Consider the following 22,720-nt stretch of genomic DNA (forward strand, 5'->3'; position numbering starts at 1 on the left):
TACATTTTATTTATACATATTACAAAAGATTTGTGTGCGCACATATGTGCATGTATAGATGAAATAAAATAAAATCATTTATATATAAATTACATATAGATATATAAAACTAGTTTTTAAGTAACAGGAGAAGGGTAAAAATTTATGATAAAAGTACAAGGGGAGGGAAGAAATGTAAAAAGAAAAATTTCCAGGGACAAAAAGAATAACATAACCTTTGAAAATTTGCTAAGGTTTAAGATTTGTCTACTCAGACACTGCTTTCTACCCCCATTTAATTAGATTTTAATTTTCTTTTTACATCCTTTTCCTCTACAGATTCTGAGAAGTAATTATTTCAATATCAATTGATTTGGAGGAACAGTCCCAAATCAGAATTAAGCAGCTTATCAAAGTTTGTCTTGTCCCTGGTTAAACATTCCTACTGAGCAGCTGAGTAAGCTGCTTGCAGTAATAAAATCCAGCTGAAATAATGGAATTGTGCTTTTGAGCTGAGACTTGTCCTGGCTAAGGGGAGCTTCTCAAATGGCTCTCATCAATGTCAGAGATTTAGAGAAAGCCTTCCCAAATAATCAAGCAGAGGGAAAGAAAAAAAGTAAATGCTCAATCTCCTCCCTCCAGTACTTCTTTCATGAAAATAAGAGTATCAAATTCTTACATATTTCACAGACAGCACACAAACAACAGCAACAGTTTGCCTTCTGCTTATTTTGCAATAGGCAATTAGGTTTAAAAAACAAATGTGATCTTTAAATACCATACACAAAATGCCCGTAATCTGCAAAGAAAATTTCAAATGGGCAGCTTTTAGTTTCAGGTATAACTAACCTCAGAGAGCTTAGCAAACCAGAAATACAGATTCTTAAATAAAACAATAAACAGAACAAACAAACAAAATCGGTGAATATTTTCAAAGGTTCTGTTGTAAATTATTTGCAAAAGCCAGAAGATGAATGAGAAGTCACAAATTCCAGAAATTTAGCCTTATGCTTCAGCTTTTCATCTCTTTTAACTTACAGTTGACCAAGAACGGTAAGAAAAACAAAAACAGAAAACAAAACAAAAAAAACAAGTGTTACTGGACAATGAATTTTAACAACCAGTTATTAAATTAATTGTAAGTAGTGGCTGATCGTTAACAACCCTACACAAACACAGGAAAATTCTTCAGTAATGCGATTTGCACAAGAGCTGCAGCAGCAGGCTGCTCTCAGTACCCCTGTTCTAACAAGTGGAAATGGCCGCTCAGACCAGAAGAGGCACAGCATATCTCAGGGTCTGCAATTGTAGACTTCACACAAGGCTTACCGTCCATTCCTTTATACATACAATAAAGTTGTATATAGGAAGCTAATTTTAAGCACTTGCCTATTAGCAGAACTAAAAGAAACCATGTTCTGTGTACACACGCAAACAGAGTATTTACTTACTGAGAGGTGAACAAAATCCTTGCTCTATGGAGAACAAAGTTAGCAGGCGGCACTGCACAAATGGATTTTGGAAGCATCATTTCTACATCCCCGACCAACACCCTACTGGGATGCTTATCTGACTTCAGCAAAAGTCACCATTCTCTGGATATCTTGTACCTCTAAACTGTGAGCAATGACCAGATTCCAATGGTGTCTCACAAGCTCTGCACTTCTAATCATGCTTTCAAGATTCAGATATTCTCTCTTTTACTCTTTCCTGAGAACTAGGAGTCTACAGTCTGACAGTCCATGTCCACACAACAGTGCTATTCTTTCAAAGCCTTTTAAAGAGCAACTGCACACTCCCCAAAATTATGCATTTTAGTGCTTCGCTTTTCACCAACTAAGAATGATGCAACAGGTAAAGTGAGAGTTGGATAATATTCTCAGTGAGACTCATAAAACAAATCATGCTGCACTCACGGGCACCACACAAGATATAATCAGCTCTATGAGAATATCCAACCATAACTTCCTTTGATCATCTCTCTCTGCTTTAGTCAGTCCTTTCATTCCTTTAGGGCCTCCCTCATTTTCCTGTGAAAAGCCTTCTCATTTCTCTTGAAAGCCTATTAGCAAAGTTGTCCTATAAAGTTCCAGCCCCAATTAGTGAGCTTTTCTCCACACTTCCAGCTCAAGCCAGTCAATGTTTTTGTTTGGCTGCAGCCCACCTAAAACCCTAACTATTCCCTGGCTGCAGCTAACTTGCAAGTCAAAGATAGCTTGAAATGTGGAGTCTGCTCTCCTATCTCCACACTGTCCATCAGGGAGAAACGTCCAAACAGAAGCCAGGACACAATGTCATTTATAAATCAAATCAATATTCACAAGCAAAGTGGAGATTGCAGACTGATATATAGCTGTACAGTTTTTCAGACTAATTTCTTAACTACCCATCTGAGATATACAAACTAACCTTTAAACGTTTCCAAAAACAGGATGGGATAATTCCCGTATATGTCACATTAAAAACACTGTGCAAAGAAATCCATCTACAACACATAAGAAGCTGTTTCCTTCATCTTTTGAAAATTAGAGTGTGTCACATTTCTTGTTACTTCATACTTTTTTTCTGAACTATATTTAGATGTAGATAGTCCTAAACACACTCTTCACTTCTTTAAAGACTTACTGTGTTAGTCAGACAGACCTACTGTTGCCTGTACTAGGCTTTCTTAGGACCACAGTAGGCTTGGAGAAAGAGTCAAGCAGTTCATCAAAAATAACTGCAAGTAAAGCCCCAATCGTACTAAAAAAAAAAAAAATAAATAAATCCTTCAACCATATTCCTCCTTAGCCTAATTTCTCTTCAATTTGAAGGATACCTTCAAATTCCTGCGGTATCAAGGACTTTTGCTGTTGAATTAGAAACAGCTTCTGCTCAGAAGTGTTTTTGCTAAGTAGGGGAAGACCTTGAATTGCCTGGGTCATCATTACTGCTCACTGGATTAATTTTTTTTTAAAATCATTCTATATAAGGGGTAGATAGCAACAGTGAGATGAAAAAATTGGTCTTTAATAGAGAACTATGCAGCTATGCTCCTGGGTTCTTGAAGTAACACCATTCACATGTTAAATTTAAGTTTTCATATACACACGCACAAAAAAAAAACATCTGCCATCTTAGCTAGAGATGGTCACAGGCATAACGGTGTCTTTGTTGTTTTGTTGTTGTTGCTTGTTTGCTTTAAAAGGCTATTAGTGAATGTAGATTGTATTTTTATCTTGCATAACTGGTAACAAATTCATCCCCTCAGCCCTCTTCCTCTTTGTCTTTTATTCACATCCACCTTTTCTTTTATCTCATGGTTAGACTGAAATTTCTTCTGGCAGGGGACATTTCTTTATTTTGGAGATGGTCAGTTATTAGTGGAGCAACAGTCTTTACTAAAGCTTTTTAGTTATTACTACAATACAAGCACACAAAAAGAGCACTCACACTCCCACTAGACTAGCCACACAGAAGTCTTTTTTTCTCCCAAGAAAAAAAAGTAGGCATTTTTAGCTTACATCTAATCATTTCACATACAGTGCAACTACCAGGTATGCCCTATATTAAGGGTAATCATGATGTGTTTATTGAGGAATGTCCTAGGCTTTATAACATCTGATTGGATAATAATCCAGCTGGGGAACATTTTAAGAAGCAGTTTTCTGATTGAAACTATACTTTTTCCTAAGCAATTGCCAGGACCACATGAGAGGCAACAAGCAGCTTTCAGTACAAAATCACTTTGAATTATCCATAGCCCGCATGCTCTACATTGGATTGCTGCTCAGTCATACTAGGTGGGCAAAGGAAGGTAATGAAGAAACAACTCACAGTTTTAGGCTCCAGGATCAGCTCTCATATGCTTCCTTCCTCCAGAACTCCAAAAAAAAAAAAAAAAAAAAAAAAAAGGTTGATTTCCCTGAATACTAACAGAAGCTTGCTGTAAAACCTGTTTCTTCTTTGGGGCCATTGCCGAGGAAGTAATAAGCTACACCTGTGTCCATCTCTGTTGCTGAGGCCCCACTTGCCTTTTCTAGGAGAGTCTGGCAGCACCTGCTTGTCCTCTAGGGAAAAACCATTTAACTTTTAACCTCTGTACAGTTGACCACAGTGAAATACTGTTCAGTTAGGCTGAGCTGTATCTAGCCTTCAAAAAACTTTGCTGTGATTGGTCTCAGCTCCTGGGAACAGTACTTGCAGTCCAACGTGTCACTGCAAGGTGCTCCATTTCAGCCATAAATATGCCACTGACAGGCTGCTCCCCCCAGCAGTGATGTGAACCCAGACAGGTTTTTTATTCCTTTCTTTTTTTCCCATGGAAACAAAGCTTGTGCCGTTAAGCTGTGAGGGGCCTTTGTCCAGTGACTTTGGAACCCACTGGCTGATTTCAACCAAATTTAAAAGAAGATTAGATGACTCAAAGGTAATTAAGCTCCTAAAAATGTCAAGAAAGTATTAAAGACTGACAGAAAAGCTGCAAAGTGACCTCTTATTAGACACCAGGCAGTCCACCTAGGACAGAAACTTCATTAACAACCACAGAAGTTGCTGCTTACAGCCTCTTACAGATCAAACTGAATTTACCACAGGGTATTAACTTACAGGAAATCTAGCTTCCATAGCTCTGGGATGCCATGATCTAAGGTTTTCTCCAAAACATTTATTAAAAAACTAAAAATTCAGAGCTTCAGAATAATAACAAATATGCTTTCCTGTATTTAACCAGGTAAGTCAACAGTTTCTTTTGTAAACTTTTAAAAACAAATACATGAAAGAAGTCTTCTGTAGGCTTTTGAAACCACCAGTTAAACAGAAACAATTGCTTTCATTGTACCATTAGCATTTAAATTTGTTGGGCCTTTCACTTACTTTACAGAATAGTTCTTGTGTTTCAAAAACACTAACAGAAGGATTTGAGAGAACCTCTGTACACTGTATACGCAGTATTTTATCTATGGTCAAGTACTTTATACTGTAAAGTTATTGGAAAAGAAGGCTAATGTCACACAGCGCTGGAATGATGGATGGGAATCCTCCTTACTTTCTGGGTAAAAAGGATGAGACTTGGGAATAATAACTGTCCCACTGCTTCTTTTAATTTGCTAGGTCTTACAAGAAATTAAGGTCCCTTTGAGTTAAGGTCCCTTTGAAAAGAGATCTTATTTACCTAGTTCTCTCTTTTTGCTTGTTAATTCTCAATAATTCAGGTAAAGCTGAGTTACATCCATTTATCAGTATCTGATGCATAAGATCACCACAGTGTAACACATCGCTCTTGTGTTTCAGCTTTCTGACTAACATGAGTGCAGCTTCTACACAAGATGCATTGACTCAAAAGACAGCGATGTGAAGTGGTATATATAGTGTTTGCAACAAGACTGTACTAACATACAAAGGCTACATGCTGGGTGTTTGAGGAAAGACTGTGATTGAACTTACAGAATTTTTATAAAAGAAACAGCAGTAGTTAAATTTAGGATTAAATACTTTAAGCTGTACAATAACTGAAAAGTATCTTAGACATTCCACACGAAGGATCACATTTCTATGCCTTGTTCCTAACTTGAAACAAATTCCTTTTAGGTCAGTACAAGTTAAGAACATGGTTCATGCTGAAAACTGCTCATCAGCCCTGCTTGGTTGTTCACTGAAAGCAGGTCAAAGACAGGATACATCAGCACATTGATTGTATATGGATAAACACAAAATGCAGTCTGGCCCCCAGTGCCATTTTCTCTGACCTCAGCCAAGCAGCAATGCATTTCAAAACTCTTACAGGAGTTTTGTATTGTACCAGTCAATTTCTGCAGATGAAGACTGAACATTCGTGCGAGAGAAGCAACTAATGCTTCCTAATGTCCTAAGAGGTTTTGCCCTACATCCTACTCTCTGAGACTGACTTGAGAGGAGCAGGTCAATCTAATTCTTGCAGTGTCAGGAAAACAGTCATAAAAACATGAGTAATACAATGCTAGTAACGCATCTGAGTGACAGGGCTGCTTGTTGGATAAAGCCATGACAATCCTCTGCTACTTTATTAGAAAGCAGTGCTGGAACACTCACTGGAGATGATCACGTGACTCAATGAGATAGCTGTGCATTTATGAGCTCATCATCAGAAATTCATCACGAGTAACAAATATTATAAACTGCAAGATGTCAACAGTTAAAAGTAATAGATATTTATAAGAATTTAAAAACTATCAGACTTTTGGTGTTCCATCTGGATTAAAGTTGCTATAATCCTGCATTTTGAAGAAGAATGGAGAACCACAGAGATTCAGGATTCCCTTTTCTCTTAATATAAGACTGAAACCAATATGCTGTACTTGTTCCAACACAGAAATAGGAACTTGGAAGGTGGATGCATTTTTTAAAATGATGAAATACAATTTTTCCAACTTAAGGTGTCCTTTTTTTTTTGTCACCCACAGGGGTAGAATGATTGGCTGGAGCCCCCAGATTCTCTAACTCCAAGGCAACAGACTCTCAGACTGTTGCCTGCTTATTGGAGGAGCTTTCCGACCAGGACTTGGCTGGAATTGGACCTCAGATCTTTTTAACTCCACGTTCTAAATTGGGTATCTTAGAAATACCTGACTCACCTGATTCCAACTGGCTTGTATGCCTTGGAGCTGCAGACCCTGGAAAGTTCATCCAACACCTTCAAAAGTGTTCAAAAAGCTTCAAATGTTAGCTCTGCAGAACAGAATTTGGAAACTGAGTCCCGGTGCATATGGATTGTGTACAACACGATGTCAGCAGCCTGCTAGGAATCAAGGTGTGCTTCCACGCTGGAAACACTCGTCAAAATGTTTTATTTGAGACGTTTCATATCCAATAAAGATTTCAACAAAATGCTGCTGAAAATTTTCCAGTCAATTGTATTCCTGAACTCTCCTGTCAGGCACTGAAATATAAAGTGAAAGAAGAATGGTCTTCCTACCTCTTGATTCTCATGCTGCCACCATAAAAATGTTGAAGTGCTGCATCTTCTGAGCACTTCTCTGTAGTATGAAATATTCCGTTCTGTGGTTGAAGTAATTCAAATATAGAATAATTAAATGATTTTCCCAAGGTGATAACGTTTTGTCAGAAAGAAAACTAAAAAAGAAAATGAAAATACATAGTGGTCGCTTCTGCTATCAGAGACAAAAAAAAAAAAAAAAGAAAGAAAAAGCTTGAGGAAATGAAGAAAATTCATCTCTCTCTTCAAAAGTAAAGTGGACTCAGAAAAGCTAAGTCTGTGGCTGTATTTCATAACCTCCAATGGATATAAAAAGATCATTAAGAAGAAAAAAGTGCTTTTAACTGATATGTTCCTAGATTGATCTGTCCAAATTTGACAAAAACAATAGACTAATTCTTTTAGTGTGCACCTATCATCTATATGATTTGACTTACGGAAAGTGACATCCATGAGGAATCTGTACTACATTCATTGGAGTTCAGGTAACAGATGGAAACATAGCTAGAAAGATGCATTCTGAAACTCAATATACTACACTCAGGTATTTTAACAAATTACTTTTAGATCTAAAATGCTTGGACAAAACACTAAAATTGCATCCCAGAGCTCCCTCTGGAAACCCTGAAGACTTATCAAAGGAAGGTGTTATTAGGTAGTACTGTGTTATCTGAAATACAAGTAAACTAAAGAAATGTACTGTCTGAGCACTTAAAGTACCACTGTAAAATATACTGAAACTTTTTATTGATTTTGCAAGATACAAGTGTAGTCGATTGCCAAAATCAACAATAAAATCATTAATTGGTAAGCAATAAATCAGCATTCTGGTTACACTGCATAAACACCATAGACTGGTAGATATTTGTCTTTTTATGTAAGCAATAACACTTTATTTTAAATTATACCATTAATTTTTCATGAGTGGCATATGGTTTACTCTTTTGTAACCATTTTAAGAAGTTCCCACTCTCTTCTTCACCCCTGTTACTTTGTGTCCCACAATTAATTGGCATTTGTATAAATGAAGGGGAGGACCCTCCATGTAGAAGGCAAGAAAATTGGCTTTGGGGAGGAGGAGAGTAGGAGATGAGAAAGCAGGGAGGAAGAAACAGGGGCTAACTGAATAGAAAATTATTCTGATGGAGCAATGCCATGTGAACCTGCAGTTTTGTTTCCATCTTCCTACAAAATGTCTCTACCCTGCTACCTATGATGAACACCAAGCAATTGTTGTGCATCTGGGTCTTCTGAAGGGGAATACAGAAAAATAATTGTGTGTGTGTGTGTGTGTGTACTGTTTTCCTGTTTTCACATCTCTGGTCAATGAGGCAAGGCAAAATTAAAAAAGCACTTTTTTTTTAATAAAAGTATGGATTGACTTATAGCAACATATGCATATTTGTTCTTAACTTGCCTCATTCTTGATGCTCTGAAATAAATGTTAATTCTGTAAGCTGCTGGGAATGTAGATATGGGTGTCTATCTTGGGCTAAAACTTCTGTTCAAGACCTGTATATTACAGAATAGACCCATATCACTCAATTGAATCCAGTGAATCAGGTGAAGGGATTAAGACAACAGAAAACACTCCAATCAGTTTGTTGATGAAAGGAGTCTGTGCTCAACTTTATGCACATGTTAAAAACAAATGAAACACTGAGAAACATCAATTCAGCCAAACATGTAAGCAAATGAATGACCTTAATCAAGTGAATGTTCCCATCACGATCGATAAACTGGCCTGTGCTATTGTCACAAAGTGTGCTAGCATAAATATCCCTGCTGAAAAACAGAAGGCAGTACTACCAAGAAAAAAATAAATAAATAAAAATCAACTTTAAGCTACAAACATAAAAAGTAAGAAAGAAGAAAAGTGAAAATAATAACCTTGATGCAAGGTGAGGCAAGGATGAGTCAGAGCAGACAGCACAGGGGATGGAGACATTCAGACATTAAAATTCCAGTAGTTTGTGCAATAGCTAGGACACATAATTCCTGTTCCTTTATTCTTAGAACACTGAGTGATCTGAAAACACAGTGCTCTTTTAATAAACAGGAATGATGGTAAATTTATGCTTAGATCCTTTTTCTCTAAGTAATTCACACTCCAGAGCAAGGAATGAGCTTAGGAGTTCCTTAGTAGTCTAAGCCCTTATGCCCAACCACCTCCTTGCAGTTGGCAGGAAGAATAGGGAACATGTCTAGGACGTCTATTAGATGACCTGGGATTGCCACAATGGACTCTCAGAACTGTCCTTTTAAGACGTGACGATGCCATGGCTGTTCTAATCTGGTTTTGGAGATATGCATAGAATAGGCTGCTGCCAGAATCAACACCTACTTCTTAGGTGCCCTGACCACTTTGCAGCACTAATTGAGGATCAGACCCGTCACTCTGAGGAACATGAAAAATACCTTGCCAGTGCCCTTTTAAAATGTCAAATTCTCACTTTGTTTTTTGCATATTCTTAAGTACTTTAAACTAAAATCGCCTTTGGTATCATTTTCAGAGCAGCAGTCTCTCTGGGAACAGAGATTTTTTGTTTGACCTTTACATTTATCGTTAAAGAACATATTTTTATTCCTGACACTTGCTTGGAGAAGGTTTACAAAATTTGTCTCTTTCCATAGCTACACCGCATTTCCTCCTCTAGTGATCCTAGCAGCTACACAAGTCTTCCATGGGGTAAGTGCTGATATACACCAGACCACCCCAGGGCGGTGGAACAAATTTAGGAACTGACAATGCCATCTTCTGGTGGAAATATAAACTGCAACTGCAGACTGCTCAAGAAAACACAAAACTGTTTCCCTCGACGGGTAAAAACAGAACATTGAATGGTTAAGGATGCAGCTGGGGCAGGAGTGGGGGTGAATAATTACCAATCAGTAGCCTTTTTAAATTGTTTAACAACAACTAGATTAATTTAAATGCAAAAACTCAAGACTGTGTTTGTGAAAACAACCAAATAAAGAAAAATAGAAAGAAACGGGGAAGAGAAATGCTCTTACATTCTCTCCCCTCTCCTCTAGCTCCTTTAGCATAGAACTGAACAGAACTCACTCAATGTGAAGGATGCTGCAAATGGCCAGTACACCAGCTTCCTCACCAACTGGGCTTAAGCAGCAAACTCAGACCATCTGTTACATCATTGTTAGATCCAATTTGACCATTACAAACAAGACTAAAGTGAGGAAATAGACTACATCAGTGCTCACTTTCTGACTGTGCACAAAGCATTTCTACACATAAGGGTAGCAGCAATTTATCCTGGAAGTTAAGGAATGCAGCAATTACCACTGGGGCAGTTAGATGCCCAGAGATCCAGATTACTGTCCAAAACAACGGGGTATAAGGACCACTAAATGCAGTAATGTGCATCTATATTGGAGAGAAAGTCTGTGAACACGCTCTGCAAATTTCTATGGGAACCACATGGATTTTTATCATGTTACTAACCTGAAGCTGTAACTCTAATGCCTGGTCCCTGAAACATTCCTGGAGGAATACTGGGCAAAACGTGGGGAATTGTTACTAGTAAAAAAATAATAGAAACTTGGTGGTTTTCATACAGCGAAATACGTAGCCCAGCTGAAGATCATCTCCTCAATGTAAAGGCAGCTGTGGGGGAGCAGGTGTGTGAGTGTGTGGTTAACAGCCCATACGTTAGCTCTGGTACAACATAATCTCAGTGCTACACTACTTTCACCACTTCTGCTCTTAGTGATGAGAAGCTGGATTCCAGCAAGACCAGATCACTGGAGTTGTAACAGCTGCCAACAAGAAGCATCCTGGGGCATGGTGGGCTGTTGTTCCACTAATCTACTTTTTCAGTGTTGGTTTGGGGTTTTGTTCCTTTATGACTTTTTTTTTTTCCTAAAGATGCAGTGAAAGTTCCCAAATTAAAACAATATCATTAGAATTTAAAACAAAGCTTGTCTTGTGACAGTGAAGTATTGTGAATTTAACCTGTCCTTTTAAGTGAACCTTGCTAAGTCTTCAGCTGACAAAGACTGTGTAAATGTGCCTTTTGGAGCCATTTAACTAATTTCTACTTTTTTTTCTTTTATTTTTCTCTTAAGAAATTTAAGGCAAGCAAGTTCCCTGAAACAGAGAGAAAAGTTGCCCAGGAGAAACGGCATAAATACTGAATAGTTATACAGTGACAACGACATTTGACTTTAGATTTTCTATGACAAAAAATCAGATCCATTCAGCTGTGAACTATCTCTCTTTGTCTTGACAAGCTGGGGAAAACATATCTTGGGCCAAAAGGCCTCAATTCCTCATCCTGTCCTTAAAACACTGATTTAAATTTGATACATCTTAGAGGTTGAATGTGTTTTAAAGAGTGAATGTTAAAGAATTTAAGGTGTTGTTATTTTTGTCCCTATTTGTCCATAGTGAAATGTATGAAGTGCTGTTGAAACACATGAATAATCTTAATCTTTCTTTAAAAGAACTTTATTATTTGAGGAGACTGACAATAAAACTAATAAATAAATTGGGGACAGGTAAAGAAGGGTGTGATATAGAACAAATGTGGTAGATAGGACCACTGCTCTAATTTTGGTAACGCTACCTGTAATAATGCTGCCTTCCTAGGACAACTAGAACTTGTCCTACTTTTCCAAAATATTCTAGCGTAGCTCTGAGTACTACAGCTCCATTAGAATCGCAGGATTTGGCTCTGTAATTTATGTAATTAGGAAAGCACTCCCAGAAAACTGGGGTAATATGGAAAATTATGTTAATAACTTAACACCTCGTGATCTCCAGAGTCAATTCTGAATGAATCCCTCTGGAGGAAGCACCTGAAATTACTTCTTTGAAATTAAACAAAATGAAAAGCCAAAATTCTGAACACACAGCAGAGCACACTATGCTTTACAAGTCTAGGAATATTAACTTAAGTGTCTGTTAGTTTTGCAGTAAAGCTGTTTAGTTTTCTCTGTGACTTCACAGCCTCATTCTTTTGTGTAACTATTTAAATATCACATGAAGACAATGTTGATGCTGAATACTGAGGCACTCACAGAGCTACAAGTGTCAAAATTAAAGTAGCTTGTTCAAGTTTCACTCATCACTTTGTGTATTACTGTTGCTTTTAAGTTATCACATACCAAATACTGTAATTCACTACTTGTAATTGATACCTTCAAGAAGAATAACTTTTCTAGACCAGGAAACACAAATATCATCATTCATTTTTATTTACTTCTTTGTCACAGATAAAGTTCATAGAAATAGTTTTCTGAAACATCTTCAGTAAATATCTCAGCAATATCATCTTTCACCACCCTGTTCTGAAAGATGTTTCTGTATTTTACATCGAAGAGGTGTTAGTTTACAAATACAAATAAAAGTTCAGCCACAGCTCAGAAATTTGAATCCGACCTTCTCTTGCTCCTGAGCAGTACATGCTACCCACTATGCCACACAGCTGTGCTACATTTTTCTTGCTCTCCTATGGTGATGAATCTAAGCAGTCTGTGTGTTAGCTTCAAAGTCACAAGGGTCACATAAATATCTGCAAGATAGGCAGACAATGATGCTTCTGGAATTTTTGAAAAATAAGGGGAAACAACAGAAAATAAAGCAGCCCATCTACAATCTAAATGAAAGGTTGTTTTCCTTTTAGCACACGCACACAAACCTCACAAGGAGAACGTTCTATCATTCTTGCTCTTCAAAAAATACCTCTGGGCCCTGTTATAACATGGAACTATCAGAAGCCCAAAATCCCAACTCACACAGTTTATTACTGCAGTGTTTGGAAAGTTATTCCAATGAATCAGAGACAGAAGAAAAAAAGAGAAAGAGATCACTGTTCATTCGAAGACTGTCCCACAGCTGCTTAAGGTTATAGGCTGATTCACTTGGCTTCTTCTGTTTTTTCACAGCTAACAGAGACCTTGGATGCTCTGAGACTCACATGCCAATCAAAACAAATTCTTAATAAACAAAGAAATCTTCCCTTTGAAATCTAGAGAGAATCATGCTGGAGAGTAGCAGGTAAGAAGTATTTTCCTTTCTGACAAAGCAGCAGTAACCCTCTTAAAAGAATTCAGGAAATATCAAAACTATCCTTTTCTCATGCTACAAACTGGATTTTTTTCCCTCATTATCTTCACAGAGCGAGCTGTTTGTGAATAGCAGAAAAACAACTGTTTGTTCATCCTTAGTAACGTGAAGTCAAGCAGCTTTCTGCATCATGCCCACTCCAGGACTTGCTTCTGTGAAAGCTATAGCAGGGCTTCAAAGAACAATTGCTTCAGTTTTCACTCCTTCTAAGGCCTGGGGACATTCCACTTCTGATCATAGTGTTGCTTTATAGATCTCGAGTAACAGAGACAGTAGGCTAAGAGCAAGAATAGGTTTAATTTTCCTTTGGAAAATTTGGTTTTGCTATGAAGGCTCAACTTTTGAAACACAGAAGCAAAAGTGGTGATTTAGGCTTCTAGATAGCGTGAGAGTACCCACAGTGTCTTCAAAAACTATTGATAAATGATGAACCCTTCCCACTGGGCATGAAGGAGCTAGAGGAATGATTAATCTATCTCATCTCACATTTCTCTGTGCTTGCCTACTGCAGCAGTCTGTGATTACAGTCAATGCTTTCCATTGCAAAGTCTCTAGCAGACACTGTAAAATCTACTTACTTCAGATTCCAATAGACCAGGTCAAAATTCTGTATGTTATCCAAACAGCTACTGTGATCCTCAGAGAGTTAGAGATACAGATGGCTCAGCCAGGAGAGATACTGTGCTCAATTTACAGCTATCCATTGACTGAGATCAATACTAAAGTCTGAGACACTTTGTTGCACATTGATTATAAGGAGTTCCATGTGTCCCCAAAAAATTGGAACAGCTGAAAGAAACTGGGATTTATGGAAAAGTACACAGGAAAAGGGAGAGAGCACACCACTACCCTAGGAGTCCTAGAGGAGGAGGGGTAGTGCATCCTTTGGATAAGAATGAGGGAATTGTGGTAAGCAAAAATTGTAGACTGGCTGTGACAAAGGTGTCTGTAGGAAGAAATGTATTTACAGGAAAAGCTTTTGGAAAGTCAAGACACTCAGTCAGAATACTAACATCTTTTCTCCTTCTCATCTCCCTTTTTGTCTCTTAAAAGGTGCCCTCTATCTAAGGATATTTGACAGAAAGCAGCTAGAATGAAGGACTGAAGGGTGACAGGACAGAAGAACAGAGTTGGCCATGACTTTGTGAATACCTCTGCTGACCATGGAGAAAGGAAGTATCTAATGTCCTGTCTCCCCATACCTCCATGCCACTCTGCTCTAACATGGACATGTTCTGACTCATTAAATGAGTCCTCTGGAATAGCTGGCCAAATGATGTCAGCTGTCTCTCATCCTCTGCTTTTATCTTGTCCGTTCAATCACTGTCTTAAAGAAGAAACAACCCCCCCCTCAAAAAAAAAAAAAAAAAAAGGAAAAGAAAAGTAAAAGAAAGCCTCAGGTTATTTTTGCAGACCATATCAGATACCACACATCTACTAAGACGTTTCTGAAGCACTTCCAGTAGAAGTTAAAAAGCATCCACTTTTCTAGTTAGTCTTTTCCCTAGCTTGGCTCGCTGCTCAGCCTTTTAAACAGTAGTGTCTTGGGGTTACCAGCAAACCCCAAGGCCAGCATCTGAGCATGGTGCCATATTATCATTTTACTGCTGAGAATGATGGCTGAGAAAGAAATATGCCTTTACCTTCTGGACTTGAATGTGCCCACAAGTATGAGAAAAAGTAGTCCTTGTTAGGTAGCAGAACCAGGTAAATGCTTACATATGACTCCTCTGTGGTTCATGCATTCCACTTAACTTCTAGCTCAGCATGTAATATAAAGTGTAAAGGACTATATTTCAGCATACAGGTATGTAAGTGCTTGGCCCAGTGGATTCTCATGTGCACAGAATTGTGAATTGTACATGGCTATGAGTACTGCAAGTGCAATGATCAAAACTTTTCCTGACCCTTAGCTGCCTCTTGTAAATTCTTATTACAGGCATTTGAGTCAAAACAAATAAATCATTTCTTCCACAGCTCCTCTGTCTCTCATGTGAAATTTCCATTTAAGTGGCTGGTGATTGTACATCCTACCAGTGCTGCCTGCAGGATGCCCTCTGATTTAAATAGGTTTGTGCCAGTTTTCTCTAGCCTTCTATTTAAGTCAAAGGGCATGATAATGCATGTGGGTAAAACGTGCCTGGAAAGTAGGAATAAGAAAATCTCAGAGTTTGAATGTCCACAATTGCTGTTTCCCCTTTGAGCAAACAATCAATTAAGTCCTCCACACTGCAGTTATCTCTTATTGTCTGCACATGTGTTTGACCTCAAATCCCTATTCAAGGATAAAAAGGGACATGATCTCACAGTGAGCCTCATACTTTTCAAATCTAGAAGGCGACCACAGGGGAGGTGAATAATATTGATGCTGTAGCTCTGAATCACACTTTTTTGGTAGACAAAGCTTAGCCCACATAGCGTGCGTGTATATGTAAACACCTTTACGTTCAGTTTCAGAAGAAAAGCATAACTGAAAATGTTACCTTTCTGCATGACCTCCAATGTGCCAAATCCCTGCTCCTCTCTGTATGATACAGCTACAGGGAGACCTGGGCCCAGAGGGAGACAGCCCAAATGAGAGTGAGGGAGAGAAAGACTGTATGAGAATAGATGAATCTGGACAGCAATCAAACTGTTGTGGTTTTCTGTTTTGTTTTGTTCCCTTCCCCCCCCCCCCCCCCCCCTTTGTATTTTAATTACAGAGTTTTAAATATTCTCAATTTGGGGAGGAAATATGCATGTCTGTGAGTATTTGATCTGTCACTGACTCTGTCTGTATCTGCTACCACATTACCATGGGGAGATTCTTGGGTTCTTTAGGAAGAGAAGAGGAGATGAAATGGGATACAATGTGCTGGAGTCTGGCACAAAGAACTGAATAGAATTGGCCAATAGCCCAATGTTTTCATTTCTGGCAGAAAGACATTAAATGAGACACTGACTGCATTTAATTGGGCAGTTTTCTGATTAAATAAATAAATAAAGCTGTACATGTGCTTTACATATTTACATATGTATTTTGCCATTCTTAAATACTTTTCTCATTCCCAATCTATTGGAATCTATTTAAAGTTTGTAATAAGGTTGGAAACAAAAATGAAAGAGGAGAAAATTTATTTCAGGATTTATTTGCTGAGGCTGACTTAAATAAATGCAGGGGAGGAGGGTCAACAAATATTTCACTGAAATTTGTCTCCATTCACTAGAGGAGTGATGCTGGAGATGCCCAGGTAATTACTTTACACAGTGGGATAAGTGGTCTTCTGGGGGCCCAAAAGGACAAGTGTGTGTACCTATTTATACACCCACAAGAATTTGCTTTTCTGATCTTTTGTTTGCCTATTGACAGATCCCTTTGCCTGTTCCATCCCTTCTGCAGTCCACACAAAATTCATTAAGGCATATGTTTTGGTTTTCCTGATATCTTTACACTGTTTGCTTACTTGCAGAAGCTGTCTGAGGAAAAAAATCAGAGTATAAGATGGGTGGACAGAATAGGGTTTATGTGAGTGTGCTAAATTGGTCAGGTTATAATTACTTCAAACTCCTATGCATGCTTACATAATATGCGTGCAACTTAATAAGTTTCTAAATTGCCCATAGAAATCTTCATTGAAACCAAAGATGACTCCGGCAGCTCACTTGTCTGAGATACATATGCTGTAGATCAAGCAACAGAGCATTATTGAAATTGTATTTTGCTCATCAGGAGGGCCAAAAAAGCTTTCAGTGTTTTAACAGCAAAATTCTCTACAAGGATTATTCTGCCACGTTAAAATGAATTTTCAACTTTCATTACTATTTTTTTTCTTTGCTTTAAATGCTGGTCACCCAGGGACAGGTTATCACATGAACACTTGATTTACTAAGTAAAGTATAACCTCTGAAATCACAGACAGTTAAGGAAAGCCCTTGGTAAACAAGGGTTGCTGAAATGGCTAGATCTCTAGCTTACTTCCCTTTCCCTAGCGGTCTAAACTCTACATCTGTCTAATGAATATCACTAGAGTTGAGCTGCAGATCTCCCAATCCAGCTACCTCTTCTCAGGTTCAATGTTTGTTGTGTTTATTCTATTCTGTGCAGTTTGTGTCTTTTTGTCTACCAGTATCTTCTCTGTATTTAAATCGATATTCTATGCCTATATTATCTGCTGACACAATTCCTGTGGGGTCATTTCCATTTCTACTAAATTCAAGCAAAGGTGGTATAAAAGGCTACCAATTTAGAATGATGGCATTCACACCGATTTTTTTTTTCCAGATAGTGGTAACTGTCTAAGCTGCAGAGCAGAGAAAAATCAAATCCTCAGATTCTCAAGTCAGTATATTCAAGTGACCCCTGACTGCACTGTACTTCATAGTACTTCACTTGCTTTTGGCACTAGTGACATGTCTGCAGAACTTATCCTAATCCCTAATATCCTAATATCCTAATACCCTAATATCCTAATCCCACTGTATTCTCTACAGTTGATTTAATGAACCCCCACTGGTTTCAGGAAGACTAGCACCAACACTGATTCACAGTGAAATTTAATATACCTAGTTTGAGCAGATGCTACCATTTCAGAACACATATATATCTATAGCTATAGCCAGCTGTGTGTGCATCGATGGTTACTTAAGTGAACAATTTTACTGGCTTCCCTGGAAAGGCTAGTTTTAGGAAAATAATAGTCTTTTATTTTCATCCAATGGTCTGCTGCTGTAGAATGCTTTAGTTAAAAAACAGCAAGTGTTTAGAGATAAAAATTATACTAATAGCAGAGGTTTGCTGAGATCAGAAGCAAAGCCTGTGACTGCACCTAAGTGGGCACTGTATCTAACTTCAAAGAGCTGAGGAAAGGGAGGCCATGAGGCATTAGACTGATGAAAAGTAGCAGCTTACTTCTGTGGGAGTACATCAGATTAGCTGAGTTGATTTCAGAACAACTCAAAATATACTTTAACATTTCTCATTCGCTTATCTAAGAACTGGGACTGAGGGTACTTTTAGATGATTCCTGACAGGATATAACAGTTGTAACTCCCTGACCATTCATGTGTCTGTATATTAGTTTCAATTTAGGATTTGCTTTCAGATGAGCTAAATATTCCCAGAGCTGGAATATTTTCTTCTGGGATAGGAGAGAGCTCCTGCTCGGCATATATGGAACAAGCACTTGGGAAATCAAACTTCCCAGTCACAGCTGGCCAATATTTGTTGGGGAAGTAAATGGCAGTATCCCTTGGGGTCAGACCTGCCTTTCCTTAGCATATGGTATGTTTGTGGACCGCCTTAGAGAATATGTTATTCCATGAGGTGCCATTCCATGGTCTGATCTGTCACCTGCATAACGGCAGCACTCATGGCATCAAGCAGCAGCAAGACTAGGTAGTCAGTGCAAAGGAGAACTTGAGCCACAGCACCTCACAGAGCATACTCCAGCACTCATGGTTTGAGGAGAAGGATGCAGTCCAAAGAAGCATCCATAGCTGAGTTGCAAAGGTTTGTTGACAGTTCAATTGCCATGGTGTTCTCATGTTGGTATGTAACATGGATTCAACCTTTCCATCCTAACAGGAGACTTCAACAGCAGGGATGCAAGCCTGCCCCCATCTCTTGGCTAGGAACTGTGGGATACTCCACCACATTTATTTTTCCTTGTTTATTCTTTCCTTTTCAATTAGCTACACTTAAGTCAATTGTAATCCTACAAAATATGAGATTACCATGAGCAACATTGTTAGAACAATGAAAGGAAGCAAATAAGTGTTATAAACTCCACCCATGCTTATTTTACTACCAGTATGAGGTATTTCTTTTGAAGTAGACGTTTTTGTCATTATGCTTTTCCTGGATTATTTTAAGAGGGTTTTAGTTTTCCACAAAATAACCACTTCACGTTCCCCATTGCTCAGCTACATGCTGTTATTATACAAGCTATAATCTTTTGGCTTTTCTTATGTAAATCCTTTGCATCTAAATAGTTCCAACATTTGTAGATGGTAGGTTATCCTATCTTCTTAAGATACAGGATTGGAAATGTTTGCGTCTACATTTGTAATCTCAACAGTATTCCCACAAAGATCTGAGCTTTAGCTTTTGGTGAAGTTCGACTATAGGGGTGAGTTACTGTTTAAAGGAATTATAAAATAGTTGCTCCCATCTTTGCCAGGTTCACTCATTTCATTTTGTACTTTTCTTGAAATGCCTGAACAAAATCTTTCATCTCTAGCTTTCCAATGAATACTTAAAACTGCTCACATTCTGTATAACAAGGAATTGATCCTAAGGTACTGTAGCCATGCAGTAAATTGGTATCGATCATCTCCACATACACAAAGAGTGAAATTGCACAGGTATAAAATACACTCTCTTTTTTTTTTTTTTAATGTATTTATTTCCTATTCTACTTTATACAAACACAAGATTATGTGAGGAGGGACTAGCTGAATTATTTAAGTTGCTCTTATCCTACCAATTAAAAACACTTGGTTTTTAAAATGTAAAACTAAATTAGATAAATATTGTATAGGCTAAAACTTGACAAGTTCTGACAAAAAAATTAATAAAGAATAAGAAAGATTAAAAAATAATACAGAACAACTTTAATTTTCCAACTTTAATGCAAACTGGTATCCTTAAATGACTATAGAATCTTGAATGAGATAAATAACAGCAGAGGGAGAGGCACAGGCATGGAAAGTAAGATAAAATGATTGTGCCAATGTACGCCCATCGAAGCCACAAGAAAAGTGTCTCAGGAAGACCAACAGCTGTATTGCTCTCGTTTCCTTAAATCTTTAAATCCATCAGTGCTCCTCAGACTGTTTGTGAGAACAGGAAGCAGCTCTTATCACATCCCACTATCTGGAGTGCCTTCATTTTTGCATAAATGGCATATTTAATTGTATGGAATGAATTTCCTAAGATGTGGAGTACTGTCCTTTGTAATGCTTCACAGTCTGTAGACATTCAGAGAGATGAAGTGACTATTAAATCAGTTGGTCATAGTGAACCAAAGCAGGCTGTTCTAGAGGTAATAGAGGAAAGGTTTAGAAGTTTCCAGTTTCTTCAACTGTGCTGAATGTCAGCAAGACTTTCTGAATTCAAGCACCAGTAATTGCCTATGCCCTTTTCAAACAAAACCGCTTACTTTTGATTTCAGCATTTACTGTGTATTTCCCGTACAGCTGTGCCCCATGTTAATACTGCCACTTTATCAGCTTCTCTCCAGCCTGTTCACCTCACCAGAGAGCATTGTTCTTTGCAGAACATCCCCTGATGCTTTGCCAAAGCCTGAATTTGAACAGCTCTAGTGAAGGGATTTTCCAATGCTTCCCCTAAGAGGTTGATAACACTGTAATTAGTCTTTCTATTTGGCAAATAATTCTAGCTTTTCAGCCTTAGTTTCCCCTTTCTTTGTTTAATAGATACTTCCCCTCCTGTATTCACAAGCAATACTTTTCATCTCTTTAATATTGCCCTTCCCGTATTTACAGGCAGATTTTCTACTTCTGACTCCTCAGTTTGTAGTTATTTTATGCACACTTAATTCTTTTAACCTTTTCCTCATGAGTTTCCTCAGCTTCTGGTATGCCTTTAAAGTAGCTAAATACATTAGCTTCTCAAACAGGATGTACACACATCGCTGGTCATGGTGACTTTATTACAACTGCATAAAGGGCATTCCACTGAAGACATATTTTGTTAAATAATTAAATGTTACCGGAAAAGCAGTTTCTTTCAACAAAACCTACAATAGCATCATGAGGCATTTATTTGTTTCCTCAAAAATCTCCTAGGGCACTTAAAGAGGAAAATTGCATTGAGCTAGGGATTAAAATCCTTATAGTGTCTTCATTACAAATTTAAAGACAGAAGAAGCAATAACATGACATTTCTGGCACACATGATATTTATGTAGACTTTTCTTGAAGTACAGAATGGTTGAGTTACACACGAAAAATAATGGTATAAAACAGTTTTTGGTTTAAAAGTTAATAAAGATCAAATAAAAAGCAGTTAAGCCATTTTGGGGCATGTATTATTATGATACTATTTATTTATTATTATTTTATTGTTACAGAAGTTTTTCATCTAAAAAACTAACCAGGTATTTCAAACGTCTACTGGAGAATTACTGTGATATATTTGGAAATTAATTCATTTTTAGTGGATTTTCTGAAAGTATGGAACAGAGGGATTTGAATCCTGTTTAAGTGGAAATCTCAAAACAGCCTTCACTATAAATTTATGGCTCGCATTTCTGTACTAGAAAAATAAGTTTGTGTGATTTATTGGATAGGTGAAATATTTAATCTTCCCTTGGTGCAATAGTTGTGTGCGTGCTGCCTGGAGGTGCGAGTTCCTAAACACTAAAAGATGTAGTTAGAACTTTGCCTTCTTAAACAGCCACTTGTATAAGATATACTAATCTATTTTATTAGTCATAGAAATCCAGAGTACAAGTAGCTGAAGCAAAAGAAGACACAGGCTTTATCTTCCAGATTGGCATCTCTAAACTCCAAACATTACAAAGGGCCCCTTCTCAAATCAGCGCCATGTCTGCAAACAGAGATTTCACTTAGCTAACAATTATTCACAAGTTGTTACAGAAATAGCCTTTTATCCCTTTTAGCTAACCTGAAAGTTGCCTTTTGAACCGTGAGGATTAATACTAGTCGCCTCTCAGAATGTTAATACAGACGATAGCATTGACCAACAGTGTTCAAAACACGTTTACATTATCCCAAGTTTTAGTAGACTGGAGAAAGTGCTCCAAGAGACCCTGTTTTTCCTGAAGAAGCTAAGGGTGAATGTGAGGAGGTTATTGTACAGTGCCCCGCAGAAAGGGGAGGCAGATGTGCTCCTATCATATACCACTTCACAAGGTCCTAGAGTCAAAATATCAGCACCACACTGGAGGTGTTACAACAACAGAAGTTACCTGAACCAACAAGAGGTGTTGCTTTCAGAAGCAGTAGGGGTATCAGCAAATGGAGAAGTACCTCATCAGCTCCTGTCTATACAGTGCTGACATTTTGCTTTGCAACTTCTTGCTTCTCTGAGACTCTTTATAGCCAATTCCCAGCTCTAAATGTCTTACATTATTCAAACCATGACATTGTTCATTCAGTCAAAATCTCTGCTAACACAGTGGTCTGATGTTACTAGGAGGAAGAAAGATACTTCTCTCATGCCATATATTTATTTAAACAAAACAAACAAACGAACAAAAAAAAGAAAGTGAGAAAATCTTGTAACTCTGGATGCAGAATGAATGAACATCACCATCTGGATCACACTATGTTACAGACCAACTTCTGACAAGCTCTGTGCTAGAAGAAGCTCTGCCTGCCATCTTCCTCTTTTACTCTGCCTGCCCCAGCACATTAAACAACTTCCTCACCCTTTGATAGTAGAATACCTGGCAAAGTTGCTTCACTTTTGACCACGTCCCTTGGTACAGTGTTGAACCTTTGATTACTTACACTTGTTTCCTCTCCCTCTATAACCAAAGCTTAATCACTTTTAATTGAAATCAAGGCACCAAATATTCATCTGCTTTACACAGATCTAAGACTGTCTGAGGATCACAGCCCTTCCTGATGGCAGTCATGCGAATTTGAGTGTGCTGTGTGACAGAGCTAACCAATCGTGGCTAAGCCAACTCTGTTTCTGAGCAGTGACAGCACATTGGTTGTAAACAGCCAAA

The 22,720-nt window shown here is 38.0% G+C and overlaps 1 long non-coding RNA gene across 2 annotated transcripts; it reads left to right on the forward strand.

The window, feature by feature from the left end:
• Window positions 1-211: 211 nt before the first annotated feature.
• Window positions 212-16,907, forward strand: LOC308195349. 2 transcript variants are annotated; one of them, XR_013951424.1, is made up of 4 exons: window positions 212-4,690; window positions 5,251-10,736; window positions 12,839-12,950; window positions 14,073-16,907. It is a non-coding gene; the product is annotated as an uncharacterized lncRNA (long non-coding RNA). The 2 variants fall into 2 exon arrangements; XR_013951425.1 differs by having other exon boundaries at window positions 6,399-10,736.
• Window positions 16,908-22,720: the final 5,813 nt, after the last annotated feature.

Source organism: Anser brachyrhynchus (genome assembly GCF_964034855.1).
Source record: "Anser brachyrhynchus genome assembly, chromosome: 5".
Lineage (NCBI taxonomy): Eukaryota > Metazoa > Chordata > Aves > Anseriformes > Anatidae > Anser > Anser brachyrhynchus.